Source organism: Tursiops truncatus, chromosome X, assembly GCF_011762595.2.
Source record: "Tursiops truncatus isolate mTurTru1 chromosome X, mTurTru1.mat.Y, whole genome shotgun sequence".
In the NCBI taxonomy this organism is placed as follows: Eukaryota; Metazoa; Chordata; class Mammalia; order Artiodactyla; family Delphinidae; genus Tursiops; species Tursiops truncatus.
In genome coordinates, this window is record NC_047055.1 from 67,781,341 (window position 1) to 67,800,725 (window position 19,385).

At 37.3% G+C, this 19,385-nt stretch overlaps 1 pseudogene; it reads right to left on the reverse strand.

Moving 5' to 3' along the window:
* Positions 1 to 1,572: 1,572 nt before the first annotated feature.
* LOC141277570 (elongation factor 1-alpha 1 pseudogene) lies at positions 1,573 to 18,491 on the reverse strand (annotated as a pseudogene).
* Between the last annotated feature and the right edge of the window lie 894 nt (positions 18,492 to 19,385).

Consider the following 19,385-nt stretch of genomic DNA (forward strand, 5'->3'; position numbering starts at 1 on the left):
TTATAGGACATTCCATCCAAAAACAACAGAATACACTTTCTTCTCAAGTGCTCATGGAACATTCTCCAGGATAGAACGTGTCTTGGGTCAGAAATAAAACCTTGGTAAATTAAAAAAAATAGAAATCGTGTCAAGTATCTCTTCCGACCAAAACACTATGACACTACATAACAATTACAGGAAAAAAAACTGTAAAAATATAGAAACACATGGAGGCTAAACAATATGCTACTAAATAACCAAGAAATCACTAAAGAAACCAAAGAGGAATAAAAAAAATACACAGAAACAAATGACAATGAAAACACAACAACCCAAAACCTATGGGATGCAGGAAAAGGGGATGCAGTTCTAACAGGGAAGTTTATAGCAATACAATTCTACCTCAAGAAACAAGAAACATCTCAGATAAACTACCTAATCTTATACCTAAAGCAATTAGAGAAAGACCAAAAATTCCCCAAAGTTAGGAGAAGGAAAGATCATAAAGATCAGATCAGAAATAAATGAAAGAGAAATGAAGAAAACAATAGCAGAGATCAATAAAACTAAAAGCTGGTTCTTTGAGAAGATAAACAAAATTGATAAGCCATTACACAGACTCATCAACAAAAAGGAGAAGACTCAAATCAATAGAATTAGAAATCAATAGAATTAGAAAGGAGAAGTAACAACTGACCCTACAGAAATACAAAGGATCATGAGATAATACTACAAGAAACTATATGCCAATAAAATGGACAACATGGAAGAAATGGACAAATTCTTAGAAAAGCACAACCTTCCGAGACTGAACCAGGAAGAAATAGAAAATATAAACTGCCAATCACAAGCACTGAAATTGAAACTGTGATTTAAAATCTTCCAACAAACAAAAGCCCAGGACCAGATGGCTTCACAGGCAAATTCTATCAAACATTTAAAGAAGAGCTAACATCTATCCTTCTCAAAATCTTCCAAAATATAACAGAGAGAAGAACACTCCCAAACTCATTGTAGGGAGGCACCATCACCCTGATACCAAAACCAGACAAAGATGTCACAAAAAAAGAAAACTACAGGCCAATATCACTGATGAACATAGATGCAAAAATCCTCAACAAAATACTAGCAAACAGAATCCAGCAGCACATTAAAAGGATCATACACCATGATCAAGTAGGGTTTGTCCCAGGAATGAAAGGATTCTTCAATATACACAAATCAATCAATGTGATACACCATATTAACAAGATGAAGGATAAAAATCATATGATAATCTCAATAGATGCAGAAAAAGCTTTCAAAAATATTCAACACCGATTTATGATAAAAACTCTCCAAAATGTGGACATAGAGGGAAACTACCTCAACATTTCTTGTAAGTCTGGTTTAGTGGTAATGAATCCTTAATTTTTGCTTGTCTGGAAAACTCTATCTCTTCTTCAATTCTGAATGATAACTTTGTTGGATAGAAGATTCCTGGTTGGAATTTTTTTCTTTCAGCACTTTGAATATATTTTGTCATTCCCTTCTTGCCTGCAAAGTTTGTGTTGTAAAACCTGCTGATAGCCTTACGGAGGTTCCCTTGTATGTAACAGGTTGTATTTTTCTTGCTGCTTTAAATATTCTATTCTTGTCTTTAATATTTTTTTAAAAATAAATTTATTTATTTATTTATTTTTGGCTGTGTTGGGTCTTCATTGCTGCACAGCGGCTTTCTCTAGTTGTGGCAAGCGGGGGCTACTCTTGGTTGCGGTGCACGGGCTTCTCATTGCAGTGGCTTCTCTTGTTGTGGAGCACAGGGTCTAGGTGCATGGGCTTCAGTGGTTGTGGTGTGTGGGCTCAGTAGTTGTGGATTGTGGGCTCTAGAGCACAGCCTCAGTAGTTGTGGCACACAGGCTTAGCTGCTCCGCGGCATGCGAGATCTTCCCGGACCAGGGCTCAAACCTGTGTCCCCCGCATTGGGAGGTGGATTCTTAACCACTGTGCCACCAGGGAAGTCCCTCCTTGTCTTTAACTTTTGTCATTTTAAATATAATGTGTCTTCATGTGGGTCTCTTTGGGTTCATTTTACTTGTAATTTTCTGGGCTTCCTGGATATGGATTTCTGTTTCCTTCCCCAATTTGGGAAAGTTTTTAGCTGTTATTTCTTCAAATAAGATTTCTGCCTCTTTCCCTCTCTTTTGCTTCTCCTTCTGGGGGCCCTATAATGTGAATGTTAGTCTGCTTTATGTTGTTCTTTAAGTCCCTTAATCTGTCTTCACATTAAAAAAATTTTTTTTTTAATTTTCTTGCTACTCTGATTGGATGAGTTCCCTTGCCTTGTCTTTGAGTAGACTGATGCTTCTGCTTCATCTAGTCTTCTCTTGGACCTCTCTAGTGTATTTTTCATTTCAGTTGTATTCTTCAGCTCTGTGACTTTTATTTGGTACTTTCTTAAATTTTGCACCTCTTTGTTGAAGTTCTCACTGTGTTCATCCATTCTTCTACCCAGTCCAGTATTTTTTATGACCATTACTTTGAACTCTTTATCAGGTAAATTTTATATCTGTTTCATTAAGTTATTTTTTTCTGAGGTTTCCTTTTGTGCATGCATTTGGAATATATTTTTTTGTTTCTTCATTTTGCTTGACTCTCTGTGTTGGTTGCTCTACAGTAGATGAAACAACCACCTCTCCCATTCTTGAAGGAGTGGCTTCACGTAGGAAATGAAACTTTTCATTCATTCCTGCCCCAGCCTTTTTTCATCTCTCAACCATCTGTACTTATCCAATCAGTCTATTATATTTGTAACAGCTCCCAGTAGTTGAGGATGTGTCAATACTTGTTAGTGTCACAAAGGGGAGGATCTCAGCATCTGGATTCAGGGTGACTGGAAGACAGACCCTCAGGCAGTAGCTTTTAAAAGTATATCTGTATCTATATCTTTGTCTATATCTATATCTATATCCACAGTCACGAGGGGCTGCAAGCATTAGCCTCACTGGCTACCAAAACCAGGCAATCTAGAGGTGTCTCCTGTGCAGCAGTCACAAAATCTGTGGCTCCAGATGAGTGGATAAGCTGCTTTCTGGGAGATATCAGTGAACTGAAATAAGGCAAAGGGAGAGTTCCAAGATGGCATCCACAATCTACGTTCCTTGAGAGCAGTTCTGTAGGCCACTAAGTGTGGCCAAACCTGAAGCCTGATCCTCAGTCTGGAGCTCTAGGACAAATAAAGTGGCCTCCTTCACAGAAAGACAGGGGGAGTATGTGTGTCTAATTCTGCTGTCTGTGCAATGCCCTGGGGTGGTAGCCTGCTGAGAACTGTCCCTCTGATTGCTGCAGTACTGTAGGACTCAGGAATGCAAACCATTCTGGCCACCAGTGCCAAGCAATCAGGGGTTATCCTCTGGGCATCAACCATAAGATCCAGGAACCAGACACATGTAAAGCTCGCCTCCAAGAGACACCAGTGCTCTGGAGCATGGCAGAGGGTGAGTGTGAAGATAGTGCCTGCCCTCCAAGGTCTCTGGAAAGGACTACAGTCAGCCTCTAGATGCATGTTTAATTAGAACCCTGTCCCTCAGGTCACAGTTATGATGATTAGCTAATAGGCCTCTTTCACAGAAAGACCAAGTTCTTGGGTTTATTGTCTCTTGCTATGCCCTGGAGGTGGTAGTTGTTTATGAACTCTTTTTCCATTGGCAGTAGTACAGTGGGACCCAGGAGCATAAGCCCCACTGGCCACCAGAGCCAGGCAATAATCACAAAAGCTGGAGTGCTAAATAAGAGTATGAGCTTCTTTGTGGGTGACACAAATTATTACAGTCTCATGGTACCAGAAAAGGTAACTCCCCTGGCCTCCAGAGCCAGGCAATGAAGAGACATTCCCTGGGTGTCAGCTGCCAAAAATTGGGATATGAGATGCATGTGAAGTCTGAAACATGGTAAAGGGAGAGCACAAAGATGTCACCCACCAATCTAAATCCCAGGAGAGTTTTCCAGCAGGCTCCTAGATGTGTGTGTTAAATTAAATGCCTGCCCCTCAGGCCAAGGTTTCAATATGAGTAGGTGAGCCTCTTTCAATTTAAGTCTAGGCACTATCGGCTGCCTCTGAGTTGGGCCGTGGGGCAGATGAGTCTGAGTGCGTGAGTCCTTTAAGATGTGTTTCTCAGATTGCTACTGTCTTGTGGGCCTCAGTATGTGAGCCCTGTTCGTTTTCAAATTTAGAAGATTGGGGGGCTTGTCTCTTAGGTGCACATCTTAAAATTTGGGGTGTCTAATGTGGGGTCTGAACCCTCTTGTCTTCAGAGAGAAGCTCTGGGATTTCAGTTCCCTTCCAGTTGTGGATTGCAATGCCAAGGGAGGGATTTATGGCAAGATTGTGTCCCAACCTATCCTACCTGTTTTGTTTTTTTTTTAAACATCTTTATTGGAGTATAATTGCTTTACAATGCTGTGTTAGTTTCTGCTTTATAACAAAGTGAATCAGTTAAACATATACATATGTTCCCATATCTCTTTCCTCTTGCATCTCCCTCCCTCCCACCATCCCTATCCCACCCCTCTAGGTGGTCACAAAGCACCGAGCTGATCTCCCTGTGCTATGCGGCGGCTTCCCACTAGCTAGCTATTTTACGTTTGGTAGTGTATATATGTCCATGTCACTCTCTCACTTTGTCACAGCTTACATTTCCTCCTCCCCATATCCTCAAGTCCATTCTCTAGTAGATCTGTGTCTTTATTCCTGTCTTACACCTAGGTTTTTCATGATATTTTTTTTCTTAAATTCCATATATATGTGTTAGCATACGGTATTTGTCTTGCTCTTTCTGACTTACCTCACTCTGTATGACAGACTCTAGGTCCATCCACCTCACTACAAATAACTCAATTTCGTTTCTTTTTATGGCTGAGTAATATTCCATTGTATATATGTGCCACATCTTCTTTATCCATTCATCTGATGATGGACACGTAGGTTGTTTCCATCTCCTGGCTATTGTAAATAGAGCTGCAATGAACATTTTGGTACATGACTCTTTTTGAATTATGGTATTCTCAGAGTATATGCCCAGTAGTGGGATTGCTGGGTCATATGGTAGTCCTATTTGCAGTTTTTTAAGGAACCTCCATACTGTTCTCCATAGTGGCTGTACCAGTTCACATTCCCACCAGCAGTGTAAGAGTGTTCCCTTTTCTCAACACCCTCTCCAGCATTTATTGTTTCTAGACTTTTTGATGATGGCCATTCTGACCTGTGTGAGATTACATATCATTGTAGTTTTGATTTGCATTTCTCTAATGATTAATGATGTTGAGCAATCTTTCAAGTGTTTGTTGGCAATATGTATATTTTCTTTGGGGAAATGTCTATTTACGTCTTCTGCCCATTTTTGGATTGGGTTGTTTGTTTTTTGTTATTGAGCTGCATGAGCTGCTTGTAAATTTTGGAGATTAATCCTTTATCAGTTGTCTCACTGGCCAATATTTTCTCCCATTCTGAGGGTTGTTTATGGTTTCCTTTGCTGTGCAAAAGCTTTAAAGTTTCATTAGGGCCCATTTGTTTATTTTTGTTTTTATTTCCATTGCTCTAGGAGGTGGGTCAAAAAGGATTTTGCTGTGATTTATGCCATAGAGTGTTCTGCCTACGTTTTCCTCTAAGAGTGTGATAGTTTCTGGCCTTATATTAGGTCTTTAATCCATTTTGAGCTTATTTTTGTGTATGGTGTTAGGGAGTGTTCTAATCTCATACTTTTACATGTACCTGTCAAGTTTTCCCAGCAGCACTTACTGAAGAGGCTGTCCTTACTCCACAGTACATTGCTGCCTCCTTTATCAAAGATAAGGTGACCATATGTGCATGGGTTTATCTCTGGGCTTTCTATCCTGTTCCATTGATCTATATTTCTGTTTTTGTGCCAGTACAATACTCTCTTGATTACTGTAGCTTTGTAGTATAGTCTGAAGTCAGGGAGCATGATTCCTCCAGCTCCGATTTTCATTCTCAAGATTGCTTTGGCTATTCGGGGTATTTTGTGTTTCCATACAAATTGTGAAATTTTTTGTTCTAGTTCTGTGAAAAATGCCAGTGGTAGTTTGATAGGGATTGCATTGAATCTGTAGATTGCTTTGGGTAGTAGAGTCATTTTCACAATGTTGATTCTTCCAATCCAAGAACATGGTATATCTCTCCATCTATTTGTATCATCTTTAATTACTTTCATCAGTGTCTTATAATTTTCTGCATACAGGTCTTTTGTCTCCTTAGGTAGGTTTATTCCTAAATATTTTATTCTTTTTGTTGCAGTGGTAAATGGGAGTGTTTTCTTGATTTCACTTTCAGATTTTTCATCATTAGTGTATAGGAATGCCAGAGATTTCTGTGCATTACTTTTCTATCCTGCTACTTTACCAAATTAATTGATTAGCTCTAGTAGTTTTCTGGTAGCATCTGTAGGATTCTCTATGTATAGTATTATATGTCACCTGCAAACAGTGACAGCATTATTTCCACTTTTCCAATTTGGATTCCTTTTATTTCCTTTTCTTCTCTGACTGCTGTGGCTAAAAATTCCAAAACTATGTTGAATAAGAGTGGTGAGAGTGGGCAACCTTGACTTGTTCCTGATCTTAGTGGAAATGCTTTCATTTTTCACCATTGAGGACGATGTGGGCTGTGCGTTTGTCATATATGGCCTTTATTATGTTGAGGAAAGTTCCCTCTATGCCTACTTTCTGGAGGGTTTTTATCATAAATGGGTGTTGAATTTTGTCGAAAGCTTTCTCTGCATCTATTGAGATGACCATATGGTTCTTCTCCTTCAATTTTTTAATATGGTGTATCACATTGATTGATTTGCATATATTGAAGAATCCTTGCATTCTTGGAATAAACCCCACTTGATCATCGTGTATGATCCTTTTAATGTGCTGTTGGATTCCGTTTGCTAGTATTTTGTTAAGGATTTTTGCATCTATGTTCATCAGTGATATTGGCCTATAGTTTTCTTCCTTTGTGACATCCATGTCTGGTTTAGGTATAAGGGTGATGGTGGCCTCGTAGAATGAGTTTGGGAGTGTTCCTCCCTCTGCTATATTTTGGAAGAGTTTGAGAAGGATAGGTGTTACCTCTTGTCTAAATGTTTGATAGAATTCGGCTGTGAAGCCGTCTGTCTGATCCTGGGCTTTTCTTTGTTGGAAGATTTTTTTTTTTTTTTGCGGTACGCGGGCCTCTCACTGTTGTGGCCTCTCTCGTTGTGGGGCACAGGCTCCGGACGCGCAGGCTCAGTGGCCATGGCTCACGGGCCCAGCCACTCCTCAGCATGTGGGATCCTCCCGGACCGGGGCAAGAACCCATGTCCCCTGCATTGGCAGGCGGGCTCTCAACCACTGCGCCACCAGGGAAGGCCTGTTGGAAGATTTTTAATCACAGTTTCAATTTCAGTGCTTGTGATTGGTCTGTTCATATTTTCTATTTCTTCCTGATTAAGTCTTGGCAGGTTGTGCATTTCTAAGACTTTTTCCATTTCTTCCAGGTTGTCCATTTTATTGGCATAGAGTTGCTTGTAGAAATCTCTCACGATCTTTTGTTTTTCTGCAGTGTCAGGTGTTACTTCTCCTTCTTCATTTCTAATTATATTGATTTGAGTCTTATCCCTTCTTTTCTTGATGAGTTTGGTTAATGGCTTATCAATTTTGTTTATCTTCTCAAACAACCAGCTTTTAGTTTTATTGATCTTTACTATCGTTTCCTTCATTTCTTTTTCATTTATTTCTGATCTGATCTTTATCATTTCTTTCCTTCTGCTAACTTTGGGGGTTTTTTGTTCTTATTTCTCTAATTGCTTGAGGTGCAAGGTTAGGTTGTTTATTCGAGATGTTTCCTGTTATTAAAGTAGGATTGTATTGCTATAAACTTCCCTCTTAGAACTGCTTTTGCTGCATCCCATAGATTTTGGGTCGTCGTGTCTCCATTGTCATTTGTTTCTAGGTATTTTTTTATTTCCTCTTTGATTTCTTCAGTGTTCACTTCACTATTAAGTAGTGTAGTGTTTAGCCTCCATGTGTTTGTGTTTTTTACAGATCTTTTCCTGTAATTGATATCTAGTCTCATAGCGTTGTGGTTGGAAAAGATACTTGATACAATTTCAATTTTCTTAAATTTACCAAGGCTTGATTTGTGACCTAAGATATGATCTATCCTGGAGAATGTTCCATGATCACTTGAGAAAAATATGTATTTTGTTGTTTTTGAATGGAATGTCCTGTACATATTAAGTCTATCTTGCTTAATATATCATTTAAAGCTTGTGTTTCCTTATTTATTTTCATTTTGGATGATCTGTCCATAAGTGGAAGTGGGGTGTTAAAATCCCCTACTATGAATGTGTTACTGTCGATTTCCCCTTTTATGGCTGTTAGTATTTGCCTTATGTATTGAGGTGCTCCTATGTTGGGTGCACAAATATTTACAATTGTTATATCTTCTTCTTGGATCGATCCCTTGATCATTATGTAGTGTCCTTCTTTGTCTCTTCTAATAGTCTTTATTTTAAAGTCTATTTTCTCTGATATGAGAATTGCTACTCCAGCTTTCTTTTGGTTTCCATTTGTATGGAATATCTTTTTCCATCCCCTTACTTTCAGTCTGTATGTGTCTCTAGGTCTGAAGTGGGTCTCTTGTAGACAGCATATATATGGGTCTCGTTTTTGTATCCATTCAGCCAATCTGTGTCTTTTGGTGGGAGCATTTAGTCCATTTACATTTAAGGTAATTATTGATATGTATGTTCCTATTCCCATTTTCCTAATTATTTTGAGTTCGTTATTGTAGGTCTTTTCCTTCTCTTGTGTTTCTTGCCTAGAGAAGTTCCTTTAGCATTTGTTGTAAAGCTGGTTTGGTGGCGCTGAACTCTCTCAGCTTTTGCTTGTCTGTAAAGGTTTTAATTTCTCCATCAAATCTGAATGAGATCCTTGCTGGGCAGAGTAATCTTGGTTGCAGGATTTTCTGCTTCATCACTTTAAACATGTCCTGCCAGTCCCTTTTGGCTTGCAGAGTTTCTGCTGAATGATCAGCTGTTAACCTTCTGGGGATTCCCTTGTGTGTTATTTGTTGTTTCTCCCTTGCTGCTTTTAATATGTTTTCTTTGTATTTAATTTTTGACAGTTTGATTAATATGTGTCTTGGCATGTTTCTCCTTGGATTTATCCTATATGGGACTCTCTGTGCTTCCTGGACTTGATTAACTATTTCCTTTCCCATATTAGGGAAATTCTCAACTATAATCTCTTCAAATATTTTCTCAGTCCCTTTCTTTTTCTCTTCTTCTTCTGGAACCCCTATAATTCGAATGTTGGTGCGTTTAATGTTGTCCCAGAAGTTTCTGAGACTGCCCTCAGTTCTTTTCATTCTTTTTCTTTATTCTGCTCTGCAGTAGTTATTTCCACTATTTTATCTCCCAGGTCACTTATCCGTTCTTCTGCCTCAGTTATTCTGCTATTGATCCCATCTGGAGTATTTTTAATTTCATTTATTGTGTTGTTCATCGTTGCCTGTTTCATCTTTAGTTCTTCTAGGTCCTTGTTAAATGTTTCTTGCATTTTCTTTATTCTATTTCTGAGATTTTGGATCATCTTTACTATCATTATTCTGAATTCTTTTTCAGGTAGACTGCCTATTTCCACTTCATGTGTTAGGTCTGATGGGTTTTTATCTTGCTCCTTCATCTGCTGTGTGTTTTTCTGTCTTCTCATTTTACTTATCTTACTGTGTTTGGGGTCTCCTTTTTGCAGGCTGCAGGTTCGTAATTCCCGTTGTTTTTTGTGTCTGTCCCCAGTGGCTAAAGTTGGTTCAGTGGGTTGTGTAGGCTTCCTGGTGGAGGGGACTAGTGCCTGTGTTCTGGTGGATGAGGCTGGATCTTGTCTTTCTGGTGGGCAGGTCCATGTCTGGTGGTGTGTTTTGGGATGTCTGTGGACTTATTATGATTTTAGGCAGCCTCTCTGCTAATGGGTGGGGTTGTGGTCCTGTTTTTCTAGTTGTTTGGCATAGGGTGTCCAGCACTGTAGCTTGCTGGTCGTTGAGTGAAGCTGGGTGTTGGTGTTGAGATGGAGATCTCTGGGAGATTTTCGCCATTTGGTATTATGTGGAGCTGGTAGGTCTCTTGTGGACCAGTGTCCTGAAGTTGGCTCTCCCACCTCAGAGGCACAGCACTGACTCCTGGCTGCAGCACCAAGAGCTTTTCATCCACACGGCTCAGACTGCTAGTGTTTGAGGGTCTCCTGCAGTGGCGCGGGTGGCTGTGGCTCACCACAGGGACAAGAACACTCCTCTTACCTGTTTTGATGTGGTTTTCTTTTCCTTTGTCCAATGTGTAGTCATCACTCAGCCAGACTTTGTCTTTTTAGGAAGAAATTGTTCCATATGTAGCTGTAGACTCAGTGTGTGAGTGAGAAGGGAGTTTCAGGATCTTCCTATGGTGCCATCTTGAACTAGCTAAACTTAAATTCTTGCCATAAATTCCATTTGGCCATAATGAATTATGATTTTTATATATTATTGGATACAATTTACTAAATTGTTATTGGAATTTTGCATCTCTGGTCATCATGAATATTGTTCTGTAGTTCTATAATCTTGTGATGTGGTATCAGAGTAATACCTCATGAAATGGGTTGGTAAGTATTATCACCCCCCACTTTCTAATATTTGTGTAGGATTGTTAATATTTCTTATTTAAATATTTGATATAATCCACCAGTGAAGTCATCTGGGCCTGGACTTTCCTTTGTGGGAAGAATATTTTTACCAATTTAAATTTGTTCATTGATATAAGTTGTATTTCTTTCCTATTGCTACTCTAACAAATTACCACAAAACTAGTGTCTTAAAAGTATACAGATTTATTATCCATTAATATTTAATGGTGTTATTTATATGGTTGGACATCTTCTTACAATCTTATTATTTCTTTTCTACATGTCTCCTCTGTTTTTTCCCTCTGTTCCTCCTTCCCTTCCTTTATTTAGATTATTTGAATATTTTCTAGCATCACTTAATTTACCTTTGATTTTTTATTTTAAATATCCAAAGGTTTCTCTATGCATTATAATATACATTCTAAACATTTTACAATACACTTATGGTTAGTGTTATATCATTTAATGTAAAAAAATGGAAACCCTGCAACTGTATAAGTTCATATGCTTGACATCTCCCCTCATTGATATTACAATTGTTATATTTATTACTTATAAATAGATAATAAATCCCACAAGTCAACATTATAATTTTTGCTATAATTAGTGTGTGACTCATAAAAAAAGGTAAATAGCAAAGAAAAAAAATTATCTTTTCTATTTATCCAGATTCTATTCTATTAATCTTCATTCTATTCTGAGTGTCTCTGTTTCAACCTGGTGTCATTTTCCTTCATTCTGAAGAACATATTTTAGTATTTCTTGAAGTGCAGGTCTGCTAGTAACAAATTCTCATAGTTTTCCTTTTTCCCTTTTCTTTTATTCCTTTCTAACCACTTTATTAAAGTATGATTGACATACAAATAGCTATACTTAATGTACACAATTTCATGTGTTTGGAGATACATCTGTAAAACAATCATTACAATCTATGTCAATAAACATATCCATCACCTACAAAAGTTTCACCCTGCCTTCTTTACCTACTACTATTACTACCACCACCACCATTATTGTTATTATTTTGAAACACCTAAAATAAAATCTACCACTTAGCCAATTTTTAAGTATACAATACAGTATTAACTCTAGGCACCACATTGTAGAGTAGATCTCTAAGAATCATTCATTTTGCATAACCGAAGCTTTATACACTTTGACTAACATCTCCCCATTTCCATCTTCCCACCAGACCCTGGAAACCAGCATTCTACTCTCTGCTTCCATAAGTTTGACTAGTTTAGATCCTTCATATAAGTGGTATTATATAGTATTTGTACTTCTGTGTCTAGCTTATTTCACTTGGGATAATGTCCTCCAGGTTCATCCATGGTGTGGCAAATGGCAGGATTTCCTGCTTTTTTTTAAGGCTGAATAATATTCTATTTATGTATATATTATACTACATTTTCTTTTTTAAAATTGAAGTATAGTTGATTTACAATGTTGTGTTTCTGGTGTACAGCAAAAGTGATTTATATATATATATATATTCTTTTTCATTTTATTTTCCATTATAGGTTATTACAAGATATTGAACATAGTTCCCTGTGTTATACACTAGGACTTTGTTGTTTATCTGTTTTATATATGGTAGTTTGTATCTCCTAATCACAAACTCCCCACCCTTTCCCCTTTGGTAACCATAATTTTGTTTTCTTTGTCTGTGAGTCTGTTTCTGTTTTGTAAATAAGTTCATTTGTATCATATTTTAGATTGTCAATTTTTAATATTCTCTATTTCATATTTATTTCTAATCTTTATTATTTTCTTCCTTCTGCTAACTTTGGGCTTTGTTCCTTTTTTCTAGTTCCTTGAGGGTAAATTTACGTTGTTTATTTGAAATCTTCTTCTTTGTAAATGTAGGTGGTTATCTCTATAAACTTCCTTCTTAGTGCTTTTATTACTTTCAAGTCACACATTTAAGTCTTTAATCCATTTTGAGTTGGTTTTTTGTGTATGGTATAAGAAAGGGCCCAGTTTCAGTCTTTTGCATGTGGATATACAGTTTTCCCAATACCATTCATTGAAGAGATTATCCTTTCTCCATTGTGTGTTCTGGGCAACTTTGTCAAAAATTAATTGAGCATATGTACTTGGGTTTATTTCTGGACTCTCTATTCTGTTCCATTGGTCTACATGCTTGTTTTTATGCCAGTACCACACTGTTTTGATTACTATAGCTTTGTAATATAATTTGAGATCAGAAAGTGTGATGTCTTCAACTTCGTTTTTCTTTCTCAAGATTGCTTTTGTTATTCAGGGCCTTTTGTGGTTCTATACCAATTTTTAAATTGTTTTTTTCTATTTCTGTGAAAACACCTTTGGAATTTTGTTAGGGATTACAATGAGTCTCTAGGTCTTTTTGGATAGTATGGACATTTTAACAATATTAACTCTTTCACTTCATGAACACAGGTTATTTTTCCATTTATTTGTGTCTGGTTCAATTTCTTTCATTAATGTTTTATAGTTTTCAGTGTACAGATCTTTCACTTCCTTAGGTAATTTTATTCCTAGGTGTTTTATTCTTTTTGATGCTATTGTATATGGGATTGTTTTCTTTATTTCCTTTTCAGATTAGTCATTGTTGGCATGAAGAAATATAACTGATTTTATATGTTTATTTTTGTATCCTGCAATTTTACTGAATTCATTTATTTCTTTTAACAGTTTTTGTTTATGGACTCTTTAGGGTTTTCCACATATAGGATCATGTCATCTATAAAGAAAGATAATTTTATTTCTTCCTTTCTGATTTGAAGGCCTTTTATTTCTTTTTCTTGTCTAGCTCTTACTAGTACTTCAGTACTATTTAAATAGAAATGGCAAAGTGGAGATTCTTGCCCTGTACTCAATCTTAGAGGAAAAGCTTTTCAGTTTTTCTCCATTGATTAGGATGCTAGCTGTGGGCTTTTCTAAATGGCTTTCATTTTGGTAACGAAAGTTCCCTCTATTCTTATTTTGTTTAGAATTTTTATTGTGAATGTATGTAGAACAAACTATTTTCTGCTTCTATTGAGATAATTGTGTGATTTTTATCCTTTATTTGGATAATATGATATATCATATTGATTGATTTTCATATGTTAAACCAACATTTCATCTCGGGAATAAACCTCACCTGGTCATGGTGTGTAATCTACTTGATGAGTTGAATTCAGTTTGGTAGTATTGTATTGAGGATTTTTGCATTTATATTCATCAGAGATGTTGGCTTATAGTTTTCTATTCTTGTCATATCTTTGGCTTTAGTGTCAGGGCAATGCTGACCTCATAAAATAAATTTGGAAGTATTCCTTTTACTTTTATTTTTTGGAAGAATTTAAGAACAATTAGCATTAAGTCTTCTTTGAATATTTGGTAGAATTCAGCAGTGAAGCCAACTGGGCCTGGGCTTTTCTTTTTTGGGAAACTTTTGATTACTACTTCAATCTCCTTATATTTTTATTGGTCTGTTCAGGCTTTCTATTTCTTCTTGACTCATTCTTGTTAGGTTGTACATTTTTAGGAATTTATCAATTTATTGTAGTTTATCCAATTTGTTGGCATACAATTGTTCATAATAGTTCCTTATGATCTTTATAAATTTGGAGGCATCCATTGTAATGTCTCTTTTGTCATTTCCAATTGATTTTGAGTCTTTTCTCTTTTTCTAATTTAATCTAGCTAAGGGTTTGTCATTATTGTTCATTTTTTTCTAAAATCCATCTCTTCCAAAAATTTTTTTTTCAGGGGCCTTACCTCTTTTAATAGTGTAATAGTTATTATAGGAGTATCAGTTGATGTTTATTCCATTTTCAAGAAATAGGTCTTATTTGTGACTCATTAATAATTTGCAATTCATTTTCATCTAACTGTCCAATGAATATCAATACTCAGAGAATCAAAGTTTTGTTGACTTTTTCTATTGTTTTTCTAGTTTAAAAAAAATTCTGCTAAATCTTTATTATTTCCTTCCTTATTTTAACTTTGGGTTTATTTTGTTCTTTTTATAATTCCTTAAGGTATAAAGTTAGATTATTTGAGATCTTTTTTAATGTAGGCCTTTATTACCATAGAAGTCCCTTTTGGTACTGCTTCTGCTGCATCCTGTAGGTTTTGGTAAGTTGTGTTTTCATTTTCTTTTGTCTTCAGATATTTTTTAAAATTCCCTTTTGATTTCCTCTTTTACCCAGTGGTTGTTAAATAGTGTGTTATTTAGTTTCCACATATTTGTGAATTTTCCCATTTTCTTGCCGCTATTGATTTCTAGTTTTATTCCATTGTGGTAGGAAATGATCCATGGTATGATTTTAATCTTCTTAAATTTGTTAAGATTTATTTTGTGATCTAATGTGTGACCTATCCTAGTGTATGTTCCATGTGCACTTTAAATGTATTCTTCTGCTGTTGTATGATAAGTTCTGTATATGTCCGTTAGGTCCATTTGGTATGCAGCATTGCTCTATTCTGCTCTTTATTGACTTTCTGTCTGAATGTTCTATTTATTATTGAAAGTGGGTTTACTGACATCTCCTATTATTTTATTTCAATTTCTCCTTTCAGTTTGTCAGTGTACTTATGCACTCAACATCAGAGCACATATGTATTTGGAATTGTTATATCTTCCAGTTGAATTGACCCTTTTATTATATAATATCTTTATCTCTAGAAACAGTTTTTGACTTAAAGTCTGTGTCTCATAATAAAAAGAAAACAAAGCAGGAGTGGCTAATATCTTTTTCCATTCCTTCATTTTCAGCCTATGTGTATCCTTAAATCTAAAGTGAGTTTCTTACAGATGGCATAAAGTTGGATCTTTCTTATTTAATCCATTCAGTAACTCTCCTTATTGGGGAATTTAGTTCATTTACATCTAATGTAATTATTAATAGGAAAGGATTTACTATTGCCATTTTGTTAGCTCTTTTCTGTTTGTCTTGTGATTCTTTTGTCCCTCTTTTTCTCTCTATCTTCCTTTGTCTTCCCATTGGATTTTTATTTTTTGGTATTGATAGATTTTGATTTTCTTCTTTTTATTTTGTGTAACTTCTATAGGTATTCTCTTTGTGGTCACATAGGGGCTTACCTAAAATATCTTAGAGCTATAATAGTCTACTTTAAGCTGATAATAACTTAAAGTAAGTTGATAACAACTTCACTTGCATACAAAAAGTCTCAGCTTTATCTCTCCTCCTCACTCATTACACACTATTGATATGTATCATTAACATAATCTATAATTGTTTTTAATACTTTTATCTTTTATAGTAGAATTAAAAGTTATTGTTACTGAATGCAAGCTCATACTGCTTGCTTCACAACAGGCCAGTAAATCAAGAGATGTGTTGTTAGAGCAAGGAATAATGACTTTATTTAGAAAGCCAGCAGACCAAGAAGATAGTGGACTCACGTCCCCAAAATACATCTTGCCTGAGTTAGAATTCAGGAATTCAGGATTCTTCTGAAAGGGGAAGGAATCAAGTAAAATATTTCCTGATTCTGGTCAGCCTTCAGAGGGGATGTGTTCCTGCAGTCATTCACAGGTGGGCCTGGTCAGGATATTTCCTGTGAGCTAAACAAAAGTAGCTTAGCTTAATGCTCATTACCTGGGAGGCAGGGTTCCAGAGATGGGCCATTATGTATATTTAAGCTTACATGCAACATCCCTTTAGTGATTAACTTGTAATAGAATACAAAGATTCTTCCCTGTTACAATTCTGCACTGTCAATGTCCATTCCACAATCTTGTGGGAAAAGGGACAAAGACCATTCTGGCTACTTCCTGCTGAATGGAGGTGACAAATATTCCTTATAATCTTTAGTCAGTCTTTTTTTAGCTACAACTATTTGAACCTGATGAAACCCCTTAGCACTCTGTCTAATTTGTAACTGAACTTGGGGTGTTGGTTCCAGTTCTCAATACGAACACTAAATTCCTGTTGTAATTATTTGGACAAAGTTAAACAAATTGATTAACCCTTCTCCAGCTGCACTGAAATTACTATCTGCTTCAGTTGGATATGCAGACTTGTTGGAGGCAAACTCATGAACAGAGGTTAGTATAGTGCCCAAAGTTTTAATGTATTTGGCAACTGCTAGTTCTTTTAGAGCACTTATAGATTCTCTCACCTGGGCAGACACCTGGAATGGCCTACCATGCAATATTTCAAAAGTGCTTAATTTAAGCTTGCTTCTTAGAAGGAGACACTGATCAATATCAGAGCAACTGGCAAGGCCTTATCCCAAGTTAAGTTACTATTCATTTTCTTGGTTTTTCCTGTTGACTGTGGGCTCCAGGATGAATGTAGTTCCAATGGCTTAATCCAAATCAGGAGATAATTTCCTTAAGGAGGGCTTTAACCAATTAGGTACTGATTTTAAAAACTAATAACTTTGCCACACACAAAACAAATGGTCCCCAAAACATTCTCCTTTCCTTCTGAAGATTTTATGATGCATTGTTATCATTAACCAGTCTTTTACTATTAAACTTAAATGACCAATTAAAACAAACAGTTCTGAGACCATTCTTCCACCACTGATTAAGACTGGGGTGGCAAGTATTGGGGATAATATTCATTTAGACTTCTGAGATTTCTGGGAAGACTTGGTGACCTTGTCAGCTTCAGCTGCCTTCTTGTCCACTGCTTTCACACCCACAGCAACTGTCTGGCTCATGTCACGAACTGCAAAAATGGCCCAGAGGAGGACAGTCAGAGAAGCTCTCAACACACATAGGCTTGCCAGGAACCATATCAACAATGGCAGCATCATCAGTTTTCGAGAATTTGGGGCCATCTTCCAGCTTTTCCCCATAACAATCAATCTTCTTCAGCTCAGCAAACTTGCAAGCAATGTGAGCTGTGTGACAACCCAGCACAGGTGCATATCCAGCACTGATTTGGCCTGGATGGTTCAAGTAATCTCTTGAGCTGTGCAGCCAGCTGCTTCCATCAGTGGTCATTTTTGCTGTCACCAGCCACATTGCCACAATGAATATCTTTGACAGATATGTCCTTGACATTGAAGCCCACATTGTCCCCAGGAAGGGCTTTACTCAAAGCTTCATGGTACATTTCAACAGACTTTAGTTCAGTCGTAATATTGACTGTAGCAAAGGTGATCACCATGCCAGGTTTGAGAATACCAGTCTCCACTCAACCCACAGGGACAGTGCCAATACCACCAATTTTGTAGACGTCCTGGAGGGGCAGACACAAGGAATACACTGGCTAGGAATACACTGGCTGGTAGTGACAAGTCAATCTGTGGGAGAAGTGCTCCTCTTGCCTCAGAGGATGTTGTTTTAGATTAGGTGTCCCAGCATCCCTTTTTAATGGGATTACTATTGGCCATGTGTTTTTGGGCCTCCCTGGGCTGCTGTTAACACACACTTCTGGTCTTACCCTTTTGTAGACCTTGAGGGTGGGGGAGAGCTCTGTTTCCTTTCCTGGAGTTTTCATGAACACCATCTGTAGGCTTAAAGTGTGCTCTGGTGGGACTCTGTCAAGCTGTTCTGGTGAAAAACTTTAGGGTGAAGTCTATCAAAAAGTTAATCAGCTCATTCTTCACTGTCAATTTTACTGGGGGCTCCTGTGGGGAATTAGTTGCCTCAAGTCCAAGGGAGCCCCTGGGCCTCTTCATTCTTCAGAATCTTCCTCTTTCTACCATATGAGAGGTTCTTGTCTTTTATTTTCTTCTTACGTTTCAGCCTAGGGCAATCTGTTCTCCAATGTTCTTCCTCCTTACAGAAGCACATTTTTCCTTCCCCAATAGTGGCTTACCTCTCTTCGGTTACTCAGCTTCCAGGAATCCAATACCACTGCCAAAAAGTGGTGTTTCATTTTGCATCTTCTTTCTTCTGTTGTTGCTCCCTGTTGAACACTTTAAAAGCAACATCTACCAATTGATAAGGATTTATTCCAAGTGCACCGTCTAATTTTTGCAACTTTCACCTGATATCTGAGGCACTTTGCCCAAAATAAAGGTCAAATTTACCAGTCTAATATTTTAGGGGGCTTCAGGATCTGCATTAAGATGATGTCTGTAGGCCTGATAAGACCTCTCTGAATTTTTGGAAAGGATTTTTATTTTGAGTCTCTTGAATTTTGTTCAAACTCTTTTGCTTTGGTTCCCCTTTTCAAAGCCCTGCCAAGATGCACTAATAAGTAGTGCTCTAATAAGGGCATTCTTCCTTCATTGGGGTCCTAATTTTGTTCAGCTGGGTACTGCCAAGTGGGCTTCAGGTGTAGAGGATCCTCCCTATAAGGGAGGGTTGCAATCTTTCCAATTAAAACACCTGAGAAACCCATCTGGCTGATTATTTGCATTTAGCCCCCTATGTGAGATAACGGCAATGGAAATTACCTTGCCCTGGGAGTGGCTCCTGGCCCAAATTGGGTGCCCTGTCGGGTCTCAAATTATGATACCAGACCAATTCCCTGTGCCCCAGAAACTAACACAGGATTTTCTAATTGATCCCTAGAAGGAGGGGAAGTCCTGAGCTCAGCCGGAGGAGTTAAGATTTGAAGCAACATACCCTCAGTCTCATTCCATTTTCTTATTTTCCCTGATGTAATAGCACACATGCTGGCACACAAAGGATTTCATCGTTCTTCCCCACTTCTTCACAAGTAGTTATAGAGTTATTCAAAAGCCACTGTAAAACCATGAATACCAATTGATCATCTCTAACCATTAAAAGGAAGCCTTTTTGCTTTGGCATCAACCAACCAGGA